At 39.7% G+C, this 14244-nt stretch overlaps 2 pseudogenes; both read left to right on the forward strand.

Annotated features, from left to right (window-relative positions):
• The first annotated feature begins 8908 nt into the window (after window positions 1-8908).
• Window positions 8909-9840, forward strand: LOC114212899 (olfactory receptor 1J4-like; annotated as a pseudogene).
• Window positions 9841-12611: 2771 nt separating this feature from the next.
• On the forward strand, window positions 12612-13563 carry LOC114212900 (olfactory receptor 1J4-like; annotated as a pseudogene).
• Window positions 13564-14244: the final 681 nt, after the last annotated feature.

Raw genomic sequence — 14244 nt, forward strand, 5'->3', positions numbered from 1 at the left:
TTATTTTAATTTTTTTATAGAAAAGCATAATCACTCTTTTAAACTTTGTCATGCACAATATTGAGTTGTTTACTCACTTCTCATTACTTAATCCTTTTTTTGCTATTTAAATTTTAAAGTTTTATTTTTTATTTTTTTAATTTTTAAAGTTCATTTATACTTAACTGATGAATCCTTGAACACTACATAAAAAACTAATTATGTACTATAGAGTGGCTAACTGAACATAATAAAAAAAAGATTAAAGTAGGATCAGAAAAAAATAAAGTTTATTTATTATTATTATTATTATTATTATTTGCAGTGTTCAATGATTCATTAGTTCATATAGCACCCAGTGCTCATCACAACATGTACCCTCCTTAATACCATGTTCTTAATTTTCCTAGTGATGTTTCCAGGGACATCTCCTTGAAAAACCGTGGAAGTGGCAAAAATGGCCAAGTTACTTTGCAGCCCCTCCTTGCAAGTGTGGTTTTTTCCTACCCACTGAATCTGGGCAGAACTTGTGGTTGACTTTGACTAATACAGTCAGTGAAAGTGGTGTGAGATTTCCAAGCCTACGTAGACTCTATTGCTGCTACTCTTGGAACTTGAGACCACCATGTCAACTAGTCCAAGTTAGGCTGTGTGAAGATGGGGGCCACATGGAGGAGAACCAAGATCCTCCAGCTAACAATCAACCAGCTCCCAGGTGACCTGCCTGATAGGTAACAGCAGAGGCATGAGTGAGCCCTTGTTGAGATCAACTGAACTAAACTCAGACAAGAAGCCCCATCCAGCTGAGCACATTCCCAGCCCAAACTGTCAGCCCATAGAATTGTCATATAAATAATGGTTGTTGTTTAAGCCACTAAGTTTTGGGATGGTTTGTTATGCAGCAAAAGCTAACTGATACAGTGACTGTCCTTGTTTCTGGTGCCCTCCACACTTTTCTTGATTTCAATGGTCACTTCCCCTTTTTGGACCCCTGCCTGGTTGTATTCCCTGCCTATTTTTATAGAACCCACTGAAAAATATTCAGGTTATGATCTCCATAACCTATTGGCTTAGCTTTAGCTATATCTCTTCATGTCCTCGTTATTTTCACATAACCCTTGGTATGTGGCATTATCAGCAACTCTCATTTTTGCAAAGTTAACATCTTAAGGTACTTCCTTATCCATCTGAAGAGATAAGAATGACTTGCCATGATATCAAAATACATGAACTTCTTTTCCTGAAGGAAGATTACACATTATATGTTTCCTCTTGAAGAAGAGAAACAATTTTAGACTAAGATTAGAGGTCTGAATAACATTGCATTTTGTATAAGTTATACCTTCTTACCCTTTAACACTTGATACCAGGCTGAAAAGATAAGAATTCTCAAATGTGGTTTTGATTTTAATTTCCCTGATGGCTAATGATGATGACACATTGAGATACCACCTTACACCAGTTAGAATGGCAAAAATGGACAAGATAAGAAACAACAAATGTTGGAGAGGTTGTGGAGAAAGGGGAACCCTCTTACACTGTTGGTGGGAATGCAAGTTGGTACAGCCACTTTGGAAAACAGTGTGGAGGTGCCTCAAAAAATTAAACATAGAGCTACCCCATGAGCCGGCAATTGCACTACTCGGTATTTACCCCAAAGACACAGATGTAGTGAAAAGAAGGGCCATATGCACCCCAATGTTCATAGCAGCAATGTCCGCAATAGCCAAACTGTGGAAAGAGCCGAGATGCCCTTCAACAGATGAATGGATAAAGAAGATGTGGCCCATATATACAATGGAATATTACTCAGCCATCAGAAAGGATGAATACCCAACTTTTACATCAACGTGGATGGGACTGGAGGAGATTATGTTAAGTGAAATAAGTCAAGCAGAGAAAGTCAATTATCATATGGTTTCACTTATTTGTGGAACATAAGGAATAGCATGGAGGACACTAGGAGAAGGAGGTGAAAAATGAAGGGGGGGAAATCAGAGGGAGAGATGAACCATGAGAGACTATGAACTCTGGGAAACAAACTGAGGGTTTCAGAGGGGAGGGGGGAGGGCGGATGGGTTAGCGTGGTGATGGGTATTAAGGAGGGCATGTACTGCATGGAGCACTGGGTGTTATACGAAAACAAGGCATCATGGATCACCACATCAAAAACTAATGATGTATGGTATGGTGACTAACATAGCATAATAAAATTAAAAAAAAAGAAGAATTCTCAAATGTGATCTGCTATTTGTCTTTAGAACAAAATTAACATATGGACCATTACAGTTGAATTAGTATGAAGGTTTGTGGAACATGGTTTTAGATAAACAAAAAGTCATTAAAATGGTTAATGTTGGGGCGCCTGGGTGGCTCAGTCATTGAGCATCTGCCTTTGGCTCAGGTCATGATCCTGCATCGGGCTCCCTGCTCAGCGGGAAGCCTGCTCTCCCTCTCCCACTCCCCCTGCTTGTATTCCTTCTCTTGCTGTGTCTCTCTCTGTCAAATAAATAAATACAATCTTAAAAAAAATTAAAAAAATAAAAAATAAATAAAATGGTTAATGTGACACTGAGTAATATGTAGAATTGTTGAATCACTAAATTGTACACCTGAAACTAATATAACGTTATGTTAACTATGCTGGAATTAAAATAAAAAATGGCAAATAAATTTTATTGTTTGTATAAAAAATGGCTAATATGAAATTTAATGATAATTCATAGTATCAATTTATGTAAATGAGATAATAAACATTTTAGTTCTTTGTCCTTTTGCCTATCATGCCCTGTAGTTATAAAGAGTATGTGTGCCTGCAAGTGCTTAAAGTAATAAAGTTCAGAATGGTTGCATTTGTAATGCAGTTGCTAGTTACAGATTGTGTCTGATTGTTTCCTAAAATCTAAACATATTGCAAAGATTTTGGCTTTATTATCCTTAAATCAGTTTTTGCCTATGACAAAAACCCAGCAGAGGAGCATAGTGCATTAATTCTCATTTCCAAATTCCCTAAACCAATGTAGGCTGTATATATATTTTTTCTTTTTTCATAATTTTTTATTGTTATGTTAATCACCATACATTACATCATTAGTTTTTGATGTTGTGTTCCATGATTCATTGTTTGTGCATAACACCCAGTGCTCCATGCAGAACGTGCCCTCTTTAATACTATTCACCAGGCTAACCCATCCCCCCACCCCCTCCCCTCTAGAACCCTCAGTTTGTTTTTCAGAGTCCATCATCTCTCATGGTTCGTCTCCCCTCTGACTTACTCCCCTTCATTCTTCCCCTCCTGCTATCTTCTTCTTTTTTTTCTTCCCTTAACATATATTGCATTATTTGTTTCAGAAGTACAGATCTGTGATTCAACAGTCTTGCACAATTCACAGCACTCACCATAGCACATACCCTCCCCAATGTCTATCACCCAGCCACCCATCCCTCCCACCCCCCACTACTCCAGCAACCCTCAGTTTGTTTCCTGAGATTAAGAATTCCTCATATCAGTGAGGTCATATGATACATGTCTTTCTCTGATTGACTTATTTCACTCAGCATAACACCCTCCAGTTCCATCCACGTCGTTGCAAATGGCAAGCTCTCATTCCTTTTGATGGCTGCATAATATTCCATTGTGTATATATACCACATCTTCTTTATCCACTCATCTGTCGATGGACATCTTGGCTCTTTCCACAGTTTGGCTGTTGTGGACATTGCTGCTTGTATATATTTTTTTAACTAGAACTTTCTTTGTGGGGACAGCTTACTTATGCCTTCTTAATCTAGGTTATGAAAATGAGTTATCTTTTGCTTCACAAACAGCATGACTTGATTTCCAGAAAAGAAAAAGCTAAATGTGTCTATTGTTTATGGAAATTTCTAGAAGTGAACAAATCAGACAAAAATATTTTCCTTTTGTGGAGCTTATGTTCTAGTGGGGAGACAATGCAAATAAACTTAATATGTAAGTTTCATGGTTTTTACGTGATATAAAATGTAGTACTGTGGAAAAATCAGGCATGCAGGGGACAGGCTGCAACTTTAAGTGGTGTGATGACAACTGGTCTTACCCAGAAGGTGATATTTGAACAAAGAATTGAAGGCATCAGGGAACAGAGCCACTGGCACATTTGCAGGAAAAGTGTTTCAGAGAGCAGGTACAGCAACTGCAACATTCTGAGATGTGACAATGCCAGCTATGTCCAAGCAACAAAAATGAGATTCATCCCTGAAGGGGAGTGAGAAGATATGGAGAAGAGCAGGAGGAGACATATATGTTTGTTTGTTTGATGGATAATTTTAAAGCCAACAGGGCCTAGGTCCTTTAGGCTTTGTGATTTGATTTTTACTGTGAATTATTTGTATAGCACTTGGAAGCTTCTCAGCAGAAGAGTAACATGATTCAGCTTTGAAAAGGATCACTCTGGCTGGAGAAGGGAGCTGTGTGGAAGCAGGGGGGCCACCTAGGAGCTACTGCAACAGTACAGTTAAGAAATGATAGGCTGGAATGGTAGCAGAGGAAGTAGTAAAAATTTAGTGAATACTGTATTTGGTTGTAAGTTGGAACTGACAAGAATTGCTGATGAATTGAGAGGAGTGTGAGAGAAAGGTAGGAGTCAAGGATTCCTGCATTTTTAAAAAAAAGTTTTTATTTAAATTCCAGTTAGTTGAGATGTTGGGTGGCTCAGTCAGTTAGGCGTCCACTCATATGTGGAACATAAGGAATAGTGCAGGAGACATTAGGGGAAGGGAGGGAAAACTGGGAAGAAATCAGAGAGGAAGACAAACCATATGAGACCCTTGACTCCAGGAAACAAACTGAGGGTTGCGGAAAGAGAGGTAGGTGGGGGGATGGGGTAACTGGGTGATGGGAGTTAAAATATGTTGAGCACTGGGTATTACATTCAACTAATGAATCATTGAACATTATATCAAAAACTAATGATGTACTATACCTTGGCTAATTAAATTTAAGTTAAAAAAGAGAGATAATAAGATATGAAGATATTTGCACAAAATAAAATAAAATAAAATAAAATATTTTAAAAAATAAATAAATTCCAGTTAGTTAACTTACAGAGTAATATTAGTGTCAGGTGTACAATATAGTTATTCAACACATCCATACAACACCTAGTGCTCATCACAACAAGGGTGCTCCTTAATCCATCCCCATCACCTACTGAACCTATCCCCCCACTCAACTCTCCTCTGGTAGCTAAAGGATTCCTACATTTTGGTTTGAACAAGATGGGAGTTATCAATAACTACGATGTTAATGAAACAAATGTGGGAGCATGTGTAAGCAGCTGAAGGTAATGAGTCTGTAAAACATAGCAACAAAATAGTCAAAGTTTATTCAGGACTTAGAAAATGCCAGAAAATGTTCTAAGTTCATTATGTGTTTTAACTCATTTAATCCCTTAGGGCAGGAATAAATTCTTACTATTAGATTGGAAGAATTAATTAATCAGTTAATTCAATTATTCATTCAATAGCAATTCTATGGCAATACCAGTGATTCTAGATATCATTATCTTTTTTGGAAGATACAAAGATAATGATCAAAATAGCTGATGTCCATTGTGCATTTATGTGCTTTTGCATGAAACATCTCATTTAATTTCAAGAATAACTTCTGAGGACAATGTATTTTTATCCACACTTTACAGGTGATGTAACAGGGCTGAGGGGATTACTTTATGTGCTCAGGGCCAACAATTAATGAGAGGCATAGCCCAGACCCAGTTCTTCTGAGAACTGAGCCCAAGGACTCAATCTCCTCCCTCTACGCTCTCTTGGAAAAGGCACATCTCCACACCCTGAAGTCTCTCCCGAGAGACAGAGGGGACCTGCAGGATGTGAAGTTAAAGCTAGATTGAGTGCTCATCGTAGCAAGTGGTGTGGAAGTTTGCAGAAGCCAGACTTATTCTTCCTGGACCATAATGTGCTGTTGGGAGAGGCTGACCCAGTGCATTGGCAACACTGATGATGGAGGCTAAGCCATTCCTACTTGCCCCTGGAATTATGAACAGGCAGAGAAGAGCCTAGAGTGTCCCTGAGATCTGGGTCACCCTCTCAGGTGGCTCTATCAGCTCAGTCCCCCCAGCCCCTGCACAGGCTCCTCCCCAAGGTCTGATAGGAATTGGTGGCCATTAGTCTGCTTGAGTCTTTCCTTAACCAGGAGCTTAGAGACTTTCCATGAGTCCTCTCTGAGGTTTGTAAAATTGTTATCTCCTGCCTGTTGCCCTGGAGCTCAAGGACAGACACAGAGAGCTCATGAGGTCATGGGCTCACAGAGGCTTTCTTCTTACTTTTTGTTCCTGGTGTTCTCAACAGAAGCTGAGGACTCAGGAAAATGTTTTAGAAGGTACCTGAGCTCACTAAGGAGTGGCACAGGTCAGAGTGAGCTGGGAATTCTAGGTGGGCAAGGTGTATCTCTGTGTCTAGAGTTCTACATATGTATGGGTCTGTGTGGTGTTTCCTTGCCTGTACAATGCAGATACATAAGTATGTTTTCTTCATGAATTTTCTTTGTGTGCGCATGTGTGTTTGTGTGTGTGTGTGTAATTGACTCCCAGTTCTATTCTTTTCCTCTCTTAGACAAGAGCATAGAAGTCTAAATAAGTGTTGCCCCTTTAAACAAGTGCAGGGCATTTGTGTGTGTGATCTGGGATCTTCTAATCAGTCCCACTGAATTCAAGTGTTTGCCCCACGTCTCTTTCTGTAACTCCCACATTTTCATCCTTGGACAGACATCATAATTAAGTAAATGAGATTGTGTAGTCTGAAGAAAGACACATATGCTCCCTAGTCTGGGGGAGAAGTTTCCTGAATTTACTCATGACCAGAAATAGGTAAGAGGTCTTGAACTGTCAGCTCAGTGTGTGAGTATGTGTGATATTGTATTTTGTTTGTAAGTCATATTTTATGTGGTTCCAAATGTTTAGAATGTGTTGTTGTTGTTGTATGTTTCATGTACTTGTCTTAGGGGCCTCTGGTTCTTTCCTATGAACTCAATTACTTCCTTAACTGTGTTTCAAAAGTAGCCATATATATATATATATATAAGCAGGCGGGTTCACATGCATTTCCAGTCCTGGGCAGGTATTATATACTAATGAGTGTAAGCTCGGTGTTTGCAGTATGGCAGACTGGGGCCCAATGTTCAGTCTGGCTCTTATATATTTTATGATCTTAGGAAGCGACTTCCTCTCTCTGGCTCAGATTCTTCACTGGCAAAGGAGAGGTAACCATTTTTACTTCATCATGCTATTTTGAGGATAAATGAGGCAATGCACACAAATTATTCAGCACCATGCCTGTAACATAATAGGTAATAGGAGGAATTTTTATTATCTTTTCCCAAATCTGATGTTTGTGAACCTGGCTTGATATAAAGATATAAACTCCTTGAACACAAGAGACTTCCTATTTCTTGTTCACTACTATGTACTCGATATGGGACAAAGCTTTTGTTCAATAAATATTTGTTGAGGGGCGCCTGGGTGGCTCAGTCGTTAAGCATCTGTCTTCGGCTCAGGTCATGATCCCAGGGTCCTGGAATCGAGCTCTGCATCGGGCTCCCTGCTCAGCAGGAAGCCTGCTTCTTCCTCTCCCACTTCTCCTGCTTATGTTTCTTCTCTCACTTTGTCTGTCTCTGTCAGATGAATAAATGTCCTTTAGTTGTTTGGGGGAAAAATCTGGTTAATGTGACAGTTTCATATATCATTAGAGCTAGAGATGAACAAATTAACTTATGCACCATTAGTGTATAAGAAAGCAACTGATTCTGTGCATTGATTTTGTATCCTGTCACATTACTGAATTGCTGTATGAGTTCTAGTAATTTGGGGGTAGAGTCTTTTGGGCTTTCCACATAAAGTATCATGTCATCTGTGAAAAGAGAGAGTTTGACTTTTTCTTTGCCAATTTGAATACCTATTTCTTTTTGTTGTCTGATTGCTATTGCTAGGACTTCTAGCACTATGTTGAACAATAGTAGCGAGAGTAGGCATCCTTGACATGTTCCTGATCTTAAGGGAAAGGAACAGCTTTTCCCCATTGAGGAATATATTCACTGTGGGTTTTTCGTGGATGGATTTTATGAATTTGGGGAATGTTCCATCTATCCCTATACTCTGAAGAGTTTTAATCAGGAAAGGATGCTGTATTTTGTCAACTGGTTTTTCTGCATCAATTGAGAGGACCATATGGTTCTTCTCTCTCTTCTTGTTAATGTGTTCTATCACACTGATTGATTTGCGAATGTTGAACCACCCTCACATCCCGGGGATAAATCCCACTTGATCCGTGGTGGATGATCCTTTTAATGTATTGTTGGATCCTATTCGCCAGGATTTTGTTGAGAATTTTGGAATCCATATTCATCAGGGATAGTGGTCTGAAATTCTTAACTTTTACATCAGCATGGATGGGACTGGAGGAGATTATGCTAAGTGAAATAAGTCAAGCAGAGAAAGTCAATTATCATATGGTTTCACTTATTTGTGGAACATAAGGAATAGCAGGGAGGACATTAGGAGAAGGAAGGGAAAAATGAAGGGGAGGAAATCAGAGGGTGAGACGAACCATGAGAGACTATGGACTCCGAGTAACAAACAGACGGTTTTAGAAGGAAGGGGAGGTGGGAGGATGGGGTAGCCCAGTGATGGGTATTAAGAAGGGCACGTACTGCATGGAGCACTGGGTGTTATACGAAAACGATGAATCGTGGATCACCACATCAAAAACTAATGATGTACTGTATGGTGACTAACATAAATAAATAAATAAATAAAATATCTAAATCGTTAAAAAAATTAACTCATGCACCAAGAGTTGTGAGAAATAAACATAAATGTTATAACATGTGTACTGACATTCCCTATTTTCCGCAATTGCCAGAAGAGATAAAAACAGCATGAGGAAGGAGAACTGGAGCAGCGTGTCCCAGTTCCTCCTCCTGGGGCTCCTCATCCGGCCAGAGCAGCAGGGCATGTTCTTTGCTCTGTTCCTGGGCGTGTACCTGACACGGTGCTGGGGAACCTGCTCATCATCCTGCTCATCAGGCTGGACCCTCGCCTCCACACGCCCATGTACTTCTTCCTCGGCCACTTGGCCTTCTCTGATATTTCCCTTTCATCTATTATAGTTCCAAAGATGCTCATGAATATGCAGACTCAGCAACAATCCATTCCCTATGTGGGGTGTATTTCTCAGATGTATTTTTTCATAGTTTTTGGTCGTCTTGACAACTTCCTTCTTGCGGTGATCGCATACGACAGGTATGTGGCCATCTGTCAGCCACTCCACTACACCACTGTCATGAGGCAGGAGCTGCGTATCTCATTAGTAGCTGGGTCCTGGTTCTTCTGTTGCATCCATGCCCTGTTGCACACCCTTCTCTTGGTCCAACTGTCCTTCTGTGCTGATAATATCATCCCCCACTTCTTCTGCAACCTTACTGTGCTCCTGAAGATGAGCTGCTCAGACATCTCTCTCAATGAACTGGTCATCTTTACTGAAGGAGGAATGTTTTTCATCCTGCCCTTGAGTAGTATCTTGGGCTCATATATCCGTATAGGGACAACTGTGCTGAGGATCCCCTCTACTAAGGGACTCTTTAAAGCCTTTTCTACCTGTGGCTCCCATCTTTTTGTGGTGTCTTTATACTATGGGACACTTGCAGGTGTTTACTTTTTCTCCTCATCATGGGACTGCAATGACAAAGACATAATTGCTTCGGTCATGTATACTGTAGTTACCCCTCTGCTGAACCCCTTCATCTATAGCCGGAGGAACAAAGGTATAAAACATGCCCTAGAAATATTTGTCAAGAGGGCTAACTTTTAAGTGACAATCACTACATCTGATTATTGCAGTCATGCACAGTGAGATATATCTCCTAAAACGTGACAATCACTACATCTGATTATTGCAGTCATGCACAGTGAGATATATCTCCTAAAACTATTGTATGGTTGGCAACTCTATGTAACTTAAAACGAATATACATTCTGCTGTCATAGTGTTGTTAATATGTTTGTTACTTGGATTGTTAAATATTCTTTACCCTTAATTTTTTCCTCCTTGTTCATCATCTCTTATATGTGCAAAATCTTATGTGAAGCATGCTGCATAATTGTAATTGTGGATTTATTTTTCCCCTTTTAGATATGCTCAGTTATTGCTTATGTATTTTATATGCTATGTTATTGATGACATGCAGATTTAGCATCATGATCTGCTCCTGTGTACTGATTCTTTAAAGCAGTGGTGTGCTGAAGCTGGCTTACATTGGCTTCAAGTTGAATGTGGACATCTCTTTCAACTCCACATTCAATGATATCACATTGGTAGACTGAAATCAGCCATACTGGAAATAATTACACTATGGTAACTGGCAAAGGCTACAAAGCAAGGCTCCTCTCTCAGAGCTATTTTTATTCATTTAACATCATACCACTGCATTTATAAATAGGAGATATTTCTCTTTATCTCTAGCAGCAGGTCCTGCCTTAACATCTTCTCATCTACTTCTTCTGATTATTAGTAGAGCTATGTCAGCTTTCTTTTGGTTAGTGTTTACATGGTATGTCTTTTCTTTATTATGTTCAGTTACCCAACATATAGTACATCATCAGTTTTTGATGTAGTGTTCAACAATTCATTAGCTGTGTATAACACCCAGTGCTCATCACAACACGTGCCGTCCTTAATACCCATCACCTGGCTACCCAATGGTATTTCTTTTCCATCAATTTTCTTTAAACTGTTCTATGTCCTTATATCTGTGAGATGTTCCTCGTTAGCACTGTGAAGTTAGGTTGTGTTCTTTTTAGATAGATCCATATTCATTGTATTTCTGGGGAATTTGATCTAGTAACATTTAATACGATATATTTGAATTTATATTTTTCACATTACTATATGTTTTCTTTTTTAAATTTTTGTTTAAATTCAATTAGCCAACATATAATATATCATTAGTTTCAGGTGTAGAGTTCAGTAATTCATCAGTTGCATGTAACACTGAGTGCTCATCACATCATGTGCCCTCTTTAATGCCTGTCACCCAATTACTCCATCCCACCACCCACCTCCCCTTCAGCAACCCTCAGTTTGATTCCTATAGTTGAGTCTCTCATAGTTTGTCTCCCTCTGATTTCTTCCCATTCTGTTTTCCCTCCCTTCCTCTATGGTCCTCTGCCCTGTTTCTTATATTCCACATATGAGTAAAACCATATGATAATTGTCTTTCTCTGATTGACTTATTTTGCTCAGTATAATAACCTCCAGTTCCATCCATGTCGATGTAAATAGTAAGCTTTCATCCTTTTGATGGCTGAGTAATATTCCATTGTATATATATACCACCTCTTATTTATCCATTCATCTATGAACATCTGGGCTCTTTTCATAGTTTGGCTACTGTGGACATTGCTGCTATAAACATTGGGGTGCAGGTGCCCCTTCAGATCACTACATTTGTATCTTTGGAGTAAATACCTAGTAGTGCAATTGCTGAGTCACAGGGTAGCTCTATTTTTAACTTTTTGAGGAACCTCTATATGTTTTCCAGAGTGTCCGAACTGCAGGATACCAGGCACATACTCTCACCCTGGCCCTAACCCTAACCCTAGATCTGAGAAAAAAAAATAAGATGTGGTACACGCACACACACACACGCTAAGATGTAGTACACACACACACACACACACACACACACACACAATGGAATAATACTCAGCTATCAAAAAGAATGAAATATTGCCATTTGCAACAACATGGATGGAGCTAGAGAGTATTATTCTGAGTGAAATAAGTCAGAGAATGACAAATACCACATGATCTCCCCTCATATATGGAATTTAAGAAACAAAACAAAAGAGCAAAGGGGGAAAAAGTGTTAAACATAGTGGGTGAAATTTTAATAAGAAAAAAGTTAGGGTTATATCATTTTAAAGTATCTACTCAAATGATACTAATTACAGAAGTTAAAATAGTAACTTTACAGTAGAGAACCTGGCAGACACCACTTTAACCAACTGATCAAGGATAAAATCACTAGTCTGATATTATGAAGCCAGGTTCACAGGAGAATGACAACACCCCAACAATGCCACCTCAGCACTGGAGTCTCATGTCATTTTAAGGCATTTAAATAACTGACACCAGTTTTCCAAGGGTCATCTGCTATTTCTGCCACAGTGAACTATTACAGTTGGGCTGTGTCTTGGTGTAGTAAATTATCCCTCTACATTCAAAAAGATCTATACTCATAGAGGGCAAGGTCTTTGCCTTTCTTGTTTATGTCTACATTCTCATCCCTTAGTAGAGGTCCTGATACAGACTCAATGTTCAGTGGAACAATGGTTGAGTAAAACAGCAAACACCCTCTTACTTTATGCAATGAGGTCTTGTTGGCTGCTCTTGGGTGAGATGTTTTCCTGGAGCCAGAATGGGACAGAGTGAAGGTACATGCATTCACAGGTGTGAAAAATTAATGAGTTTAGTTAAAAATTTATTGCTTTCCCCAAAAATTACAGTATGAGATGTGATAGTTCTTTCTAGGTTTCTGAGATTCCCAAAACTTCTTCATCTCTAGCATATAGAAGAGCAGTATGAGGTCAGAGAACCAGAGCTGCATGTCCAAGTTCCACCTCCTGGGCTCCCCCATCTGGCTGGAGCAACGGGTCATGTTCTTTGCCCTGTTCCTAGGCATGTATCTGACCATGGTGCTGGGAAACCTGCTCATCAGGCTAGATTCTTGCCTCCACACCCCCATACCTCTCCCTCAGCCACTCGGCTTCACAGATGTCTCCTTCTCATCTGTCACTGTTCCTAAGATGATGATAAACACGGATGCTTGAGATCAGTCCGTCCCTTACGCTTGGTGCATTTCACAAATGTATGTCTTCACCAATTGCAGTTGTATTGATAGCTTTCTTCTCACAGTGATGGCCTATGACAGGTCTGTGGCCATCTGTTACCCTCTCCATTATACCACCATCTTGAGGAATGAGTTTTGTATCATCCTAGTGGCTAGGTCCTGGTTTTTATCTTGTACCCACGCTCTGTTGCATGCCTTCTTCATGGACTGTTGTCCTGTGCAGGAACTATTGTTCGCCACTTTTGTAATCTTGCTGTTTTGCTAAAGTCCTCCTGCTCAACACCTCCTGCAATAAGCTGCTTATTCTCATTGAGGGAGGACTGATCTTCATCCTGCCATTGAGTGGTATCTTGGGCTCGTGTACCCACACGGCAGGCATCATTCTGAAGGTCCTCTCCTCCAAAAGAAACTTCAAAGCCTTGTCCACATGTGGCTCCCACCTCTCTGTCGTGTTTTTATACTATGGGACAATTGCTGGTGTTTACTTTTTCCCTTCATCAGCCAACATACTTGCTTCTGTGATGTACATGGTGGTCACCCCCATGCTGATCCTCTTCATCTATAGCCTGAAGAATAAGGACGTGAAACGTGTTCTTCAGAAAATCTTTAGAGCCAAGGACTCTAAAGAGTCCTTGGTGTTGTTCATTCAACCTTGCTGTCATGGGTACTCTTGGGGGCTGTAAATGTGTTTCTTTTAAAAGTTGTAACTTGGCTACGTCTTTTTTTTTATGGATTTATTTATTTTTTTAAAAAAATTTTATTATGTTCAGTTAGCCAACATATAGTACATCATTCGTTTTTGATGTAGTGTTCAATGATTCATTAGTTGCATATAACACCCAGTGCTCATCACAACACATACCCTCCTTAATACCCATCATCCGGCTACCCCTTCTGTAACCCTCACTTTGTTTCCCGGAGTCCAGAGTCTCTCATGGTTTGTCTCCCTCTCTGATTTCTTCCCCTTCAGTTTTCCCTCCCTTCCCCTATGGTCCTCCCTGCTATTCCTTATGTTCCACAAATAAGTGACACCATATGATAATTGACTTTCTCTGCTTGACTTATTTCACTTAGCATAATCCCCTCCAGTTCCATCCATGTCAATGCAAACGGTGGTTATTCATCCTTTCTGATGGCTGAGTAATATTCCATTGTACATATGGACCACATCTTCTTTATCCATTCATCTGTTGAAGGGCTAGGTCTTATTAACAACACTTTTAACTCTTAACTTTCTTTTCTCGGTCTAATTTTAAGTTTCTTCTCATATTTATGTTCACCTGATTGTTCTTTTTCTCTACCTGCTGTCTGGATTGTGTGCATTAATATTCTGCAGTGAAACTACAAGCCCTCCTGTGCCCTGA

Source organism: Eumetopias jubatus, unplaced genomic scaffold (assembly GCF_037043125.1).
Source record: "Eumetopias jubatus isolate StellerSeaLion01/CBP00866 unplaced genomic scaffold, mEumJub1_p1.0 scaffold_15, whole genome shotgun sequence".
Taxonomy (NCBI): Eukaryota; Metazoa; Chordata; class Mammalia; order Carnivora; family Otariidae; genus Eumetopias; species Eumetopias jubatus.